We start from the raw sequence: 14,354 nt of genomic DNA on the forward strand, positions 1-14,354 counted from the left end.
TGACCTCCAGAGGTCAATGACCTCAAAATATCAGAATATTGATATTTTGCGTCATTGGTTAATGATAAACACGGCGATGTACTAAAACCATTTTTTTTTTTAAATAGTGGATTTGCCTCAATGTTCCACAGATTCTTGACAGGTTTCTACCTTTGACCTCCGATGACGTCCAGAAGTCAATTACCTCAAATTATCAGAATATTGATATTTGCTGTAATTGGTTGATGATAAATATGATAACAATGTCCTACAAATTCTTGTGTTACAGCTGAATTGTTTTCCTATTCCTCAGATCAAAGGATATTATTTACATGTCTCTGCCTTTGGCCTCTGAGGACTGTGACATGTCAACGACCTCAAAATATCATAATATTGATATTTAATGTATATTCATTGGTTAACTGTATACCTGGGTCCCGTTTTATCAACAGGTATAATCGACTTTAAATTTCCTTAACACACAGGCTGCCATAGACTAATGATTGAAATCAACTATTAATCAATTATATCTCTTCATTATAAAACATGGCCCTGATGTGCAATCATGCATTATATTTATGGTACAATAGAAGTGTCTTCTCATTCCACAGAGCATTGGTCATTACCCCGTGTATATCCAACTTTGACCTCTAAGGACAATGTGAGGTCAGACTTTGAGAATATCGGAATTTGTGTAGGATTACAGATGTTTGGCTTCATTGGTTTAATCCTAAATGTTTAATCATGTACTGATTACGCCTTGACGTTATAATTAAAATATTATGCATATTCAACAGAGTATTGATTGATAGTAACAGGTTTCAAGAATGTGAGCGGTCAATTACTTCAGAAATGAAGCTTACGCGTCTTCAGTGATGTCAGTGACCTCAATATGATATTTATGTTTCGGCGGGGAAGCGGTCTAAGACCTTCTATACAATTTCTCCGTAGGAAAAGCACATCGGCAAACTCTATGGGATTTTTACACGTGTTCAGAAATTAAGAGCATGAGCCGCAGCATTTTAAAGGTACTCTATCGCATTTTCGCCACAACAGTTTGTGAACAGGCATATGGCAAAGTCCCTTGAACTGGATGAAAGGGTGAAAGATGCTAACAAGAAAACAGCAGGCCCACCTCATCGGGTGTCTGCACGTCACAAGTCAAACAACTTAGAGTCGTACAGCCCATGAGTTACGCAGCCCACGGGTCATACATCCCGTGACCTAAACACTAGATGAACAAGGTCCATGAGCTCCACACCAAATATGATAGGTCCACAAGCTGTGCGGTCCGCGAGCTCGACACTAGAGGAAAACAAGGCCCACGAGATTAATATTACATCAGAGAGATTGATCTATTCAGGGAAGGTCTGTTGGAACTCTCCCCCTCCCCCCCCCCCCCCCCCATATATATATTCTATACTCCTAAACGATTGGGCCTGGCCAAGAGTGGTGCCCACATGACCAAATATTGCTTGTTTCCAATATATGGCCGCCATCCGGTTTGCATCCAACGGTGAATCAGGGTACGCTGGCAGCGGGTAATATCGCCTGCATGATCCGGTTAAAACCCTCTGCCAGCAAGTGATGATTCAGTGTAACCTCCTGCTGAAATTGGTGTAGATCTATACCCTCGATCTCTTTCAAGACGTAGGGCAGCATATGCGTCTTCAGTGAAGTGATGGAGCTTACATTGCAGGTCTCACACAGATCTCCTCTGCACAACCACTGTCTGCGAACATCAGTCTTACAATGGCAATATACAGTTTAGGTGAAGACAAGTTTGTCGCTATGATGAGTGCATTGCATATATTAGCTTACATGATGCAAGAGATGATAAGAAAGCTTCTTTTCGACTCGCGGGGTAGGCTACAATCCTTTCTCTGTCAAGGGTTCTGAGTTATCGGGTCGTGCTCAGTCTGCACACAGTGAGCTGAACACTCAAGTATACGCGGTATGCCCAACTGTGCAGGACCTGTATGTCCTACAGCGTTAGCTCTACAGTCAAATATACGGGGCCATCACATAAAACAGAGACCGACACCCACGAGTCATAGAGAGCCCACGAGTTCGACATTGAAAAAAAAAAAGGTTCACGAGTCATACAGCCCATGAGTTCGACACTACAGTATAGTTCGACATTACAACAAGGGGCTTAACGTGTCTGTCTTGTGGGCCTTGTTTGCTTAGTGTCGAACTCATGGGCTGTACGACTTGAGGGCCGTATGATTCGTGGGTCGGTCTCGTGACGTGAACCCAAATATACTCCCCAACCATATCCAAGCACCTCAGAATGTTAATGGACCCTGAAGGTCGTCATGATACGAATGACGTATTACGGTATGCCCAATATGTACCGCCAAAAACAGTACACCCTTAATGGTATTCTAAATAACTATTTCTTACACTAGTTGGAAAATGTCAACAAAATGATACCGTCCTGATTTACAATAATGAAGTCACTTAAATGATTAAAGTCAGATTTAATTGTATTTAGTAGTAATCTCAATTAATTGTACTGAGGAACTTACATCCCTCAATTTTGAAAATCTATAACAAACTAGATAATTTGAAAGCACATAAATTCAACAACACGAAAACTCTACATCCAATTGATTTCCAAACTTTGTTCAATCCCAATATACTTCAAGAGACTGACAGTTTATATCAGGGTAATTAAAATTTTCCACATTTTGCACTGCTTGACAGGGATTTGTGTGGAATGACATGGGAAAATGCATGGAAAAATCAACATACATGTTAATGTATTTTACGTGGAATCAGTTCCCGCGGCAGAAATGCATCAATCTTGCAATGTTGTTGTTTCTTATTTTTCCCTCTCCATATGGAACGTAGTGATCAAAATTGTTGATCTAAACATCTCTCATGAGGCGACTTCTCTTTTCTTTTCGTTTCCCAACTGACAATGTGACACAAAGTATTGTTTCATTCTCTTCAAAAGATAGCGTGCCAATTATGCACTTACGGTTGGTGCTCTATACAAGACGTTCCAACCCACCTCCAGCTTAGGGTGCGTTTATCAACTCCTTTTCTCGGCAGAATCAGGTTATCCAAACAGCTTTCAAGGAATTTTTACGAGTTGATAAACGCAAAGCTGTTTTGATAGCCCTTTAGGAAAGCCTTTTACGAAAGGGTGCGTTTATCAACTCTCCTTTCTCGGCAGAAACAGGTTATCCAAACAGCTTTCAAGGAATTTTCACGAGTTGATAAACGCAAAGCTGTTTTGAAAGCCCTTTAGGAAAGCCTTTTCGAAAGCCCGAAATTTGTGACGATCCAAACAGGTTTCCTAAACAGGTTATCAGAAACCTGTTTGTAAAAGCCTTTCGAAGTTGATAAACGCAAAGCTGTTTTGAAAGCCCATTAGGTCGCCCCATACTGCGGTTGCGCAACCATGCGTTTCCAGTTTCTGAAAAGACGCGCGCCACGTAAAGTGCACACGAGTACGTGTACACAGGTGTATACATACAGCTGTGTGTAATGCACGCATAATTATTATGCTTGGAACAAGGAGATGTTTCTCTCACCAACAAGGTTTGAGAAATAAAGTAACAACAGTCTCATTCCCTTTGATCCCATGTCTCATGCCGCTACTCAGAAATATTTGAAGTATGTGCTAAACTGGAGCTGCCTCACAGATAGGAAGACAATTGATTCATGTGGCATTGTATCATGACTCCTCACTCTCAAAGGAAGATATGTCTTTATGATGGTAATAGCTTTTCGCCGTCCCTTCTTAGAAAACAAGCGGCACATTAATAGTACAGGCAGTCAGGGCTTTGGAAAGAGTTCTCGAAAGGGCTATGGAAAGGGCTATGGAAAGTTGATAAACGCAGCCGACGAAAACAAGCAGCACATTAATGGTACAGGGAGTGGACAGGGCTTTCGAAAGGGCTATGGAAAGGGCTTTCGAAAGGGCTATGGAAAGGGCTATCGAAAGGGCTATCGAAAGGGCTTTCGAAAGTCGTTTAAACTGGGGAAAGTTGATAAACGCAGCCTAAGATAGACACGTAGGCGTTGTGGTGTTAGAGCGGGATCTGAACATCTCTCATGAAGCGGGACTTTTCTTTTCTCTTCTTTTCTTTTCCCAACTAACAATGTGAAACAAAGATATCCGTAGGCGTTATGTAGACGTGGTAGAGCGAGACTTCACTTTTCTTTTCTTTTCCCCACTAAAAGATAAGTTTAGCAGGAAACATAGAAGCATTTGCACATACTAATTACATTTCCCATCACATGCTTTTATTTTAACATCGGAATTTTCATGTACACATTCTGCCTGCAAAAGAATTACCAAGAAGTTTTCAACACAATACATGTTCAAATGAAACCATTTTGTTCATACATAATCTACTCGACAGAGTGACTTATACTTATCACCGTTCACGTACTCGAACAGTTTTCGCCAAAGATACAAGTATGTTTACAAAACTGCACACATTGAGAATGATTCCCCCCTTAACAAATCAGACTACATCTCTTGAAATGTCTTCAAACCTAAATTAAAGTAATTCCTCTTAAATGATTACTCTCTTGTATATGTACATGTACTGTCCTACTTTTCATTTTTTTCAATTCAATTCAATTAATTTATTCTAATTCTTCTTTTTCCAACAAAACATAACACAAGATGAATCAGGAATTACATCACAAACACTTGCCTTTGCAATAGATAATGACACCGATAAACATAAGAGCGCATACTGGAAAAAAAAAGAATACAAAGTCATGCTTCAGTTGAAAAAAAAAGAATTGAGAGGTTCACTAAAAAGCAAAACTTGTACATTGTGAACCACTCATAAAACATATGAATTACTTATTTACAAACACTTGTCACAAATATGGTATACGACAGGACGGGAAAAAACAGGAGAAACACAACAACATGACACAACTTGCCAGAATAGATGAAAAGAATTGAAGGAAAGAAAGAAAAAGAGAGAATGAGAGAATACCTACACGCTGAACAAGGGAAATGGAACAGGGGATGATTGAGAATGTGCTTCATAGAGTTGGTGCTGCATGCAGCTGTGCAAGGATTGTGATGGCTATTTCATTACGTATTAATGAATTTAGTGATTGAATGATTGGTGGATGGATGATGAACCCTGAACTCTATAGCTAATGAAAAAAAGCATATCAGAGAGGATTTAACAGAAAAAATATTTTAGCGGGGGGGGGGGGAGGGAGGGTTCGACAAATTACTCAAATCCTATTTATTGATGTTTTCCTGGAAAAATATGACGTACAAATCAATCCTATTGAGATATGTCATTGGAATCGCCAGCGCAATATTTGTTCATTCATAAGAAATATATCACATTTGTCACTTGCTGCCTTTTGAAATTTGCGAGTGCATTATACAGTGTAATTAATATTTCTTTCCCGGGGACATGGTGACGTGCACTAAATCGCAATTCCATGTTCAATTTTCCTAAAGAGTACACGTAAACAGAGGCGGCGGAATTTGCGTGTGTGTGTGTGTTTTTTTTTTTTTTCTAAGCGTGGGGCGGGGGCCTCTGGGTCAGTATTTTTTGCAAGGGTGAATGGTCGATATCTTAATTATGTTTTTTTTTTTCGGTATGCACCAGACGAGATTAATAGATAGGGCCTACCAATTGCTCTCTAGAACATCATCATGTTTACCATTAATCAATGATGCCAAACATCAATATTCTGATAATTTGAGGTCATTAACCTGTCAAGGTCATTAGAGGTCAAAGGCAGAAACCTGTCTGTGCTCTTTGGAATATTATGAAGACAACGTCATTATTGTGTAGGTTCCCTAAAACTCCTTACGACTTTCTCCAAGACGGCGACCAATTATTGTACAGAGGCGAATAAATATTGGATGGGTCTGTCAGCTTCTCTCTATACTGGTTGGAGGTTAGGTACTCACATAGACACCGTTTGGTAGACCATCGAGTCGATGATGTCATTCAGGGTTGTGCTACCGTCTCTCATGGACCCGGATGTGGCTGACAAGTCCAATTCTTGAGGCACACATTCGGGGGCAGTGTGGGCACTGGAATGATGCTGGTGGGGGTGCTGCGGAGATAGAGGCCTTCCTGCGTTTTCTGGCACTGTTGATTCGCTCCCGGCGTTCGTTTTCGCAGGTAGACAGGGCCTCTCTTGTCAGGTCACGCCAGTGCTGCCTATCTCCAGCAAACACCTCAAGTTTTTGTGGAGGGATGTCGCTCCGTTTGAGAGTGTCCTTGATACAGTCCTTATATCTCTTCTTTGGTCGTCCGATTCGTCTTTGTCCACAGGAGAGCACCCCATACAAAATTTGATAAGGAAGGCGACTGGTATCCTTTCGGATCACATGTCCAGTCCAGCGGAGTTGGGCTTTCATAATCATGGACTCAATGCTACAGAGTCCTGTTCTATCGGGGACTTCTAGGTTTGTTACTCTGTCCTGCCACTTGATCCCGAGGATTGACCGCAGTGCTCTAGTGCGAAACATTCTAGGTGTCTGAGGTGCTCTCTGTAGGGGTTCCAAGTTTCCCATCCATACAGTAGGGTTGATAGGACGACTGCCCTGTATACTTTGATCTTCGTTTTCAACTTGATGTTCCTGTGGCTCAACACTCGTGAGCGAAGGCGGTCGAGTGACTGACTTGCTTTGTTGATGCGCGTGGATATTTCTTTGTCCAGACTACCATCACAGCTGATGGTGCTACCAAGATACCTGAACTGATCAAGGCTTCAACTTAGTACCTTCAATGGAGATGGTTGGTGGGGTAGATGTGGTTCCTGGTGATGGCTGGTGGAGGACTTCCGTCTTGCCCAGGCTAATCTCCAGACCAAATAATAGGGCAGCCTCTGCGAATCTGTTGACAATTGCTTGGAGGTCAGTCTCTGAATGCGCCATAAGGGCACAGTTATCAGCATAAAGTACTTCTTGCAGGTGTCGCTCAATAGTCCTTGTCCTTACATTCAGTCTCCGCAAATCAAAGAGTGATCCATCCAATCTGTATTTCAGGTACACCCCTTTCTCCAGATTTCGCAAAGCGTGGTTTAGTACACAGGTGAAGAAAAGGTTAAAGAGGACAGGCGCCAGCACACATCCCTGTTTTACTCCATTGGCAATTTCAAAGGGCTTTGATGTTTCACCATTGGAGAGGATGAGACCTTCCATTCCATCATGAAAAAGACGAATGAGATTCACAAACTTAGGTGGGCAGCCAAGCTTTGCGAGGACCGTCCAGAGGGCCTCTCTGTTCACTGTGTCAAAAGCTTTGGTAAAGTCGATGAAGGCGATATACATAATGATAATAAATTTATATAGAGCATTTTCCATAAACATACATGTTCAAATGCGCTTTACCAGTGGACTATTGATATTAACGGAACAAGTGTGTTTTTAGATGTTTTTTAGATGTTTTAAAATGCTTTATCACCAAGTGTGGCCAGCATCTTGGAAGTTGGGTGCTTCAGTGTGATACCTTGTGAGGAGCGGAGGGTGTACCGGGATGGTGGCGGATGGTTATGAGATCAGATAAGTAAGGAGGGGCAAGACCATGGATACATTTGAAAGTGAGCAGAAGTATCTTGTAGTGGATCCTGGACCTGATGGGAAGCCAGTTCAGTTGACGGAGGACAGGTTGCATGTGGGAAAATTTGGATGTGCCTGTGGCAAGTCTGGCAGCTGCATTCTGAACCACACTGAGCTTCTGGCAGGAAAGATTCAGAGATAGTGGTGATCAGGCGATTCAAGATGACGCGTGCAAGTATCTTACCGGCAATAGACAGGAGCGATATGCCCCGGTAATTGGCACAATCTGATTTGTTTCCTTTTCCTTTTGAATAAAGAAACAACTGTGGCATCCCTGAATTCGTGAGGCATGGACTCCTCAGCCCATATACTGACAAGGATGCTGTGAAATATGTTGAGAGATGCAGGGGAAGCAGCTTTAAACAGTTCAGCAGGGATGCCGTCCAACCCAGGGGCTTTCCGATGTCTTGTCTGCTTTGATGGCCTCTAGGACCTCATCAAGGATGGATGAAGATTGAGGTCTTCCACTGGGGATCTTTGATCAATGTGTTCTATTACTGAGGTGTCAACACTGGAGGGCCTATTCAGCAGAGTGGAGAAATATCCCCTCCAACGATCATTAATGCTATCTTTGTCTTTGAGCAATGTGGTTCCGTCAGCTGCAAGGAGTGGAGTAGGGCCTAGTACTAAGCCTTTGTGGGCCAAACACAGTCTTTAGAGATCTGAAGAACTCCTTTGGGTTGTTTGGGCTGTCTGACCTCGTCAGCTTCTCTGTCCCACCAGCTATCCTGCATGGCGCGAAGCTCTCGTTGGGCTTTGCGTTGCAAGTGTTTCAAAAGGTCTTTCCTTGACGTGGAATTAATGTTGCTCTGCCATCTGATGTATGCAGCACGCTTTTTCTCCAGGAGTCTCCCAATCTCAGCACTATTCTCATCGAGCAGGTCTTGGTGGGCTCGTTTCTTGGGTCCAAGAACCTCCTTAGCCGCTCCAGTAAGCATCAGTTTCTACTGGTTCCATTTGTCAGTAAGATCACCGGTCAGGGGACCATGGGCAGCCAGTAGATCATCCAGGTGAGCTTGGTACTGCTCTTTCTAAGTTGACACACACAGCTTTCCTATGTTAAATGATGGACGAACCTGTTTTGGTCTCCTGCGATGTGACGGTACTATGTGTAGACTGAGGATAGCTCTGATCATTCGGTGGTCAGTCCAGCATTCGGTTCCCCTCATAGCTCTTGTGATCCGGACAGCTTGAATATCACGCCGTCGTATATATATTTGACCGTCAGACCGTGCGACTGTTCGACCGTCAGAGTTTATCACTTGCCGGGGTGGACTTAATGATGGAGTCAAGGTTCTCATAGAATTCTTCTTTTGCCTCCTCGCTGTATTGGTAAGAGTTAGGGCATAGGCACTGATAATTGTGATGTGTCGAGACGGAGAGAGCTATGTGGGAAGCGGAGCTTCATCAAACGCTCATTGATGCCAGTGGGTAAGCAGGTAGGTGGCGAAGGAGTCCGTTTCTGATGGCGAATCCCACTCCGTGTATTTTGTCCTCACTTTCTGCAGCTCCTTTCTAAAAGAAAGTATATCCTCCTTCGAACTCGGAGATTGATCCTTCATTTGCTAATCGTATTTCACTAAGGGCTACAATGTCCAACTTGTACCGAGCTGGCGGGCCTGGAGGTTCCCTCTCTGGCCATAAGGGTGCTAATAATTATGCCATGCACCGTGAAGATTTTTTTTTTTTTGGTTTGTGTCTGGTTCTGTTGATGTTGAACGCTTTGTGGGTTACACTGTCAGCTGCGGCAGGCTGACCAGTTGCTAAATAGGGCAGGCTTTGTGTAGGACACCTTTTCTAGTCCCCTCCCTAATACTAGGCTAAGCAGTGCTGTCCCTAAACAGGGCTGCTTAGTCGCCTTGGATGCTGCCGAAGTTCTTTGCTGCTCTAGGTTCAAAGAAGAGCGACCCCTTGTCCACAGACCGCCTACGTGCAGGTTCAAAACTGCGACTTCCAGTGGTAACCTCCACCTATCGGTTCACCAATTCCCAATCGCCGTAGGGCTTTTGGGAAAGTCAGATAGGTAGCACAAGAAACCTGCACGTGAAGGAGATTTAGATGGAGAAGCTGTTGCGCGGGAGCAACCCCATCCTCTCGGTCGCAGAAATCATAATCCATTGGCACGATGAATCGTTACAACTGGTAACTTCGTTGACTGCCGTGGAAGGCCAGGTCATCTTCCGTGCTCTTACCTGCCCTAAGCACTCCACAATGCCTGCTGAACCGCTTCCGGCCGTTGGATCTACTTGTTGATTTCATTCGCCCAGTCCACCGAAACAGTCTTCACATGCTAGGATGCGCAAGTCACATACTTTACCGGATGGCGATGAGCCCCCCAGCTACACTCACCTGGTTTGGCCCGCCAGTCGAGACGGTTTTCCGGGGTGTGGCCGCTGTCGCACGTAAACAGCTGCTTGGAGCCACAGATGAGAGCTGAGCGTCAGGTGGGAACCAAAGCGGACGGAACCACCTCACTGAGAGGTGTTACACAAGAGGTGCGACTGTTCGACCGTCAGAGGTACTAACCCTCCCTGGCACCCCATCCACCCCTACACACATAGACACCAATCATCACCGAATTCCCAAAGTAGAAGAAACTAAATATTGTTCCACAACACCAAATGCAAAATGCAGGAGAATTATAAAATTTACATAGATAACGGCATTTTCATTCAACGACCTGCCTTCCTGTAGGTCTGAAATAGAGACTTAATCACAAACAATTCTTTTTCCTCACAACTTAGTTGAGCATTCCACTCATCACTTAAGTAAGTGTTTGCGGCTTTTGAGACCATTTCATATGCCGTCTTATTCTGTGGGAAAGGGAGGGATTTGGTTTGTGGGGAGAAATGATGTTAGTAGGTGTGGCCACTTATCTCGACATCGGTACGGTCGAGGAATGAGGTCCTCGTCTTTATGTCATTGTCAATCTCGTCAGTGTGGCTGGGCCGTCCGTTGAGCGGTCTGATGTCACGCCCTCATTAAACCTCAAAATATTTTGAGGTAATTGACCTCTATAAAAGGTCAAACAAGGTCAAAGGTAGAAACCTGTCTGTGCTCTTTGGAATATGAAGACATTTTCATTGTAAAACAGATATGCTTGTTTTGTACATCTTACCCATGTTTATCATTACCAATGACACCACAAATCAATATCATGATATTTTGAGGTCATTGACCACTAACGATCACCAGAGGTCAAAGGTAGGAACATGTTTGTGCTCTTTGGACTACGAAGACAGTTTCATTGTAAAACAGATATGCTTGTTTGCACATCTTAACCATGTTTATCATTAACTAATAACATCACAGATAAATATCATATTTTGAGGTCATTGACCTCTAAAGGTCGCCAGGTAGAAACCTGTCAATGCCCTGTGGAATCGGAAGATTTCTTTGTAGTACAAATGCATGTTTCGTGCATCGTAACCATGGCATATCCAGGCCTATCATTCACAAATGCCTCCAAAATCAATATTCCGATATTTAAAGTTCATTGACCTATGGAGGTCATCAGAGTTCAAATCAGACTTACCTCCCGATCTTACAAATGAATCTTATGGTATGTACTAACACTGGTGAAAGTTTCATGCTTTAGTCAAATTTTGCACAATTGTCATGATTTTGAGAGCTTAACCGCTCTATTCATGGCCGGCGCAGCCGTGGGGGCCGTGGGGGCTCGGGCTCCCACACTTATTGTGCACAATACAAAGGAATACATAAGGTGTCATCACTTTGGGCCCCACACTTTTTTAAACCCGGAAGTACGGAAGTGGCACTAAAATAGAAATAGATAGAGATCTTGAAGTATGGCGGCAGCAAGGTTATGTTTTTTCTCTAAAGACCTTTTTTTTTTTTTTTTTTTTGCTTGTCAGGTGAAAACACCCGGAAATGGAAGGGGAGAGAATGAGCTGAGGACCTTTTTTTTTTTTGCTTGTCAGCTGAAAAACCCCGGAAGAGGACGGGGAGAGATTAGCTGAGGACCTTTCTTTTCTTTTCTGTTCTTTTTTTTTTGCTTGTTAGCTCATGAAACCCGGATGTGGGCCCCCACAATTTTGAAAATACTGCGCCGGCCCTGTTACTAGTATAAAGACTATTGTACTCAAAAGTACACTGTATACTGGAAATCCAGCTTGAACGGTTGTCACAAGAGATCTGAATTCAGTGGAAGGTTTTATGTCGTTCTATGGGTCTTACTATACACAATCGCCTGGTACATTTCTAGGTCCAAGAACATTCGCAAAATTGTCGCAAAGGATTTGCAAACAGTTGCTAATATTTGCAAAACCAAAAACTGTCGTTAACATTTGCAAAATTGTCGCTAACATTTGCAAAATTGTCGCTAACATTTGCTAACATTCGCTAATAGTCGCCACCTGTGTTCGCAAACACTTTCGCAAACATTCGCTAAAGTGTTGCTAATTGTCGCTAAACATCGCTAAAAGTCGCTAACTGTCGCTAATGGCAGAAGCGAACTTTGATTTTTCGCAAACATTCGTCAGAAAAGTTGGCGAATCTCAAATTCGCTACGTTCGCAAACGTTCGCCGCTCAGTGAGATACCAGCTTAAGCGAAGGATAAATATGACATGCGAATGATAACGATTTTTTGGTTCACTTCTTTGAGTAAATTGCGGCCGAAGGCGAGCGAAGGGTTGATATGACCCGATAAGACGAACGAACAATGAGCAATGGTTTGATATGGCGTGCGATTGGAAACGAAGACGAAAGAATAGATCAGGCGTTCTCGTTCATGTGTGTGCGCTCCTCGGGGAGTATAAAAGCGACCAGGTCCGTCCAGATTTCAGTGCGGCCAGAGAAATCATCCACGCAACATTTACATTTAAAGGACGACAAAGATAAACAGTAAAATCAGCCAGAAGATTCCAGTATTTTTGGCACTGTAAATATTAATGTTTTTTTCGCAAAATTGTGCGAGTACGTGGAAGGTGATAGTCATCACAATGACGAGTTGGGTAAGTATGAAGAGAGTTATTTCTTATGAACATAATATGTGCAAAAATATCAGGAAGCTCAACAATTGAAAATTCATACATAAAAATACTAACATTATAATGAAACAAATCAATCAATTTCAGATTTTTGCTTCTACACAAAATATCATTTGTGTGAAATAAATATCCAATATTATTAATTACTCTTAAGGCACGTTTTTGAAGAAGAAAAAGGGTATCAAGCAAAAACTGAGATGAATTGCCCCAATTGCTATCATTTTAGCAACAAAAAAAAATATTGAAACAGTAACAATGGAGGTGAGGTGGTAACAAATCTGACGTACCCCTAAATTGACTCGACCTACCCCTTTCCCCTATTGTATCATACCTACCACCAACATCGCACCAGATAAATTTGTAGTCCCTGTTCACTATAGCCAACAGGATTATACTAAAAAGACCCTTGTAGTTGCAGCATAGCGAGCGCCGGATAGAGGAGGCTTTCTGATGACCACTCATGTTTGCCATCAATAGCTGCCACACAGTGGGGAAAATTCCACCGCTTGTAGGATCCACTAGCAAGTTGTTTCCATCCATCAGGGGTTGAAGGGGCTGTCATGACTTCATCTGCATACTCGTCACATATGGCCTGACACACTTCCCTGGCCACTACAGATAGGGTGTTGTCACGCACCCTCCACCCATACTGCATGTCGGAGTACTTGGTGCCATCAGACACAAGATGACGGAGAGTAGCTGCCAACTTGAGACCTTCCAGCGGCTCCCTGTACCAGGTGTACTGCCTCCTGATTCTTCCTCTGACCCTCTCCAGGATTTCATCGTAGAGTTCAGGGGCATGCAGAGAAATTTCTTGAAAGTCGGAGGGTCTTCTTCGGAGCTCAACCAACAGCTGGTCGTAGATTCTAAAAGCCCTTCTTGTGACAGGGTTCAGCCACGTCCTTCTCCAGATACGACGTCGTCTGAAGCCTCGTCTCCATCTGAATCGGCCTCTGATGAAGTGGTGTAGGTTAAGCTGCTGATGTATATCATTCTGAGCCATTGCCAGTAAATACTGGACTCTGAGGTGGGCTACATCTGCCATTTTTCTGAAGAAATTTTGAAACTTTCAGGTGGAATGTTTATATATGAGTAGCGTGGTGAGTGGCTGGTCACAGGGAGCAGCTCAGCATTCGCCAATTTTTTCGTCAGGTCATTCGCTCGTATTCGTATCACTTCGCAATCTATAGTTTGTCATAGTATCTCATAGACTTGCCTTCGTGTATGCATCGCCTTTCAAATTTAGTAAAAGTTAATCTTAGTTTCCCTTCGCATAGAAGATGGCAAGCGAAAATACGTTTGTCATAGTATCTTCGTTTCTATGCGCAAGTCATATTTAGTCATCGTGTTGCTTCGTTTAGGGTTCTTTCGAGATCGGTCCACCTTGGCAAAAGCGCGATGAGGGACCATGCGTGACAATAGCACACGAACGATAAACGAACGATTATCGCAGACTAAATAAGAGATGCAAATGACAGACGATTTTTCAATTCGTCGGGAAATTTTAAACATGTTAAAAAATCCCGTGCGAATTTGAATAATCGCAACTGTTAGTTCAGAAGGTGTACGAACCCAAACACGAAGGGTAAATATGACTTACTATCAATTACTATTGAAAACGATTTTTCCAAAAATGCCTTTCGCCAGCCATCGCAAGTCATATTTCAGGCAATTCGCTCAGGTGTGAGGGGGCCTTTAAGACGACGCAGCTGGAAACAGCTGCCTCGCGCATGCGCAGAACATCCTTATTAGCCTAAAAGTGTAGTGATTAGCGTTCGCCGCAAATCTA

The sequence above is a fragment of the Diadema antillarum genome, unplaced genomic scaffold (genome assembly GCF_040938485.1).
Source record: "Diadema antillarum isolate AM-2024a unplaced genomic scaffold, OU_Dant_1.0 seq00001200_RagTag, whole genome shotgun sequence".
In the NCBI taxonomy this organism is placed as follows: Eukaryota; Metazoa; Echinodermata; class Echinoidea; order Diadematoida; family Diadematidae; genus Diadema; species Diadema antillarum.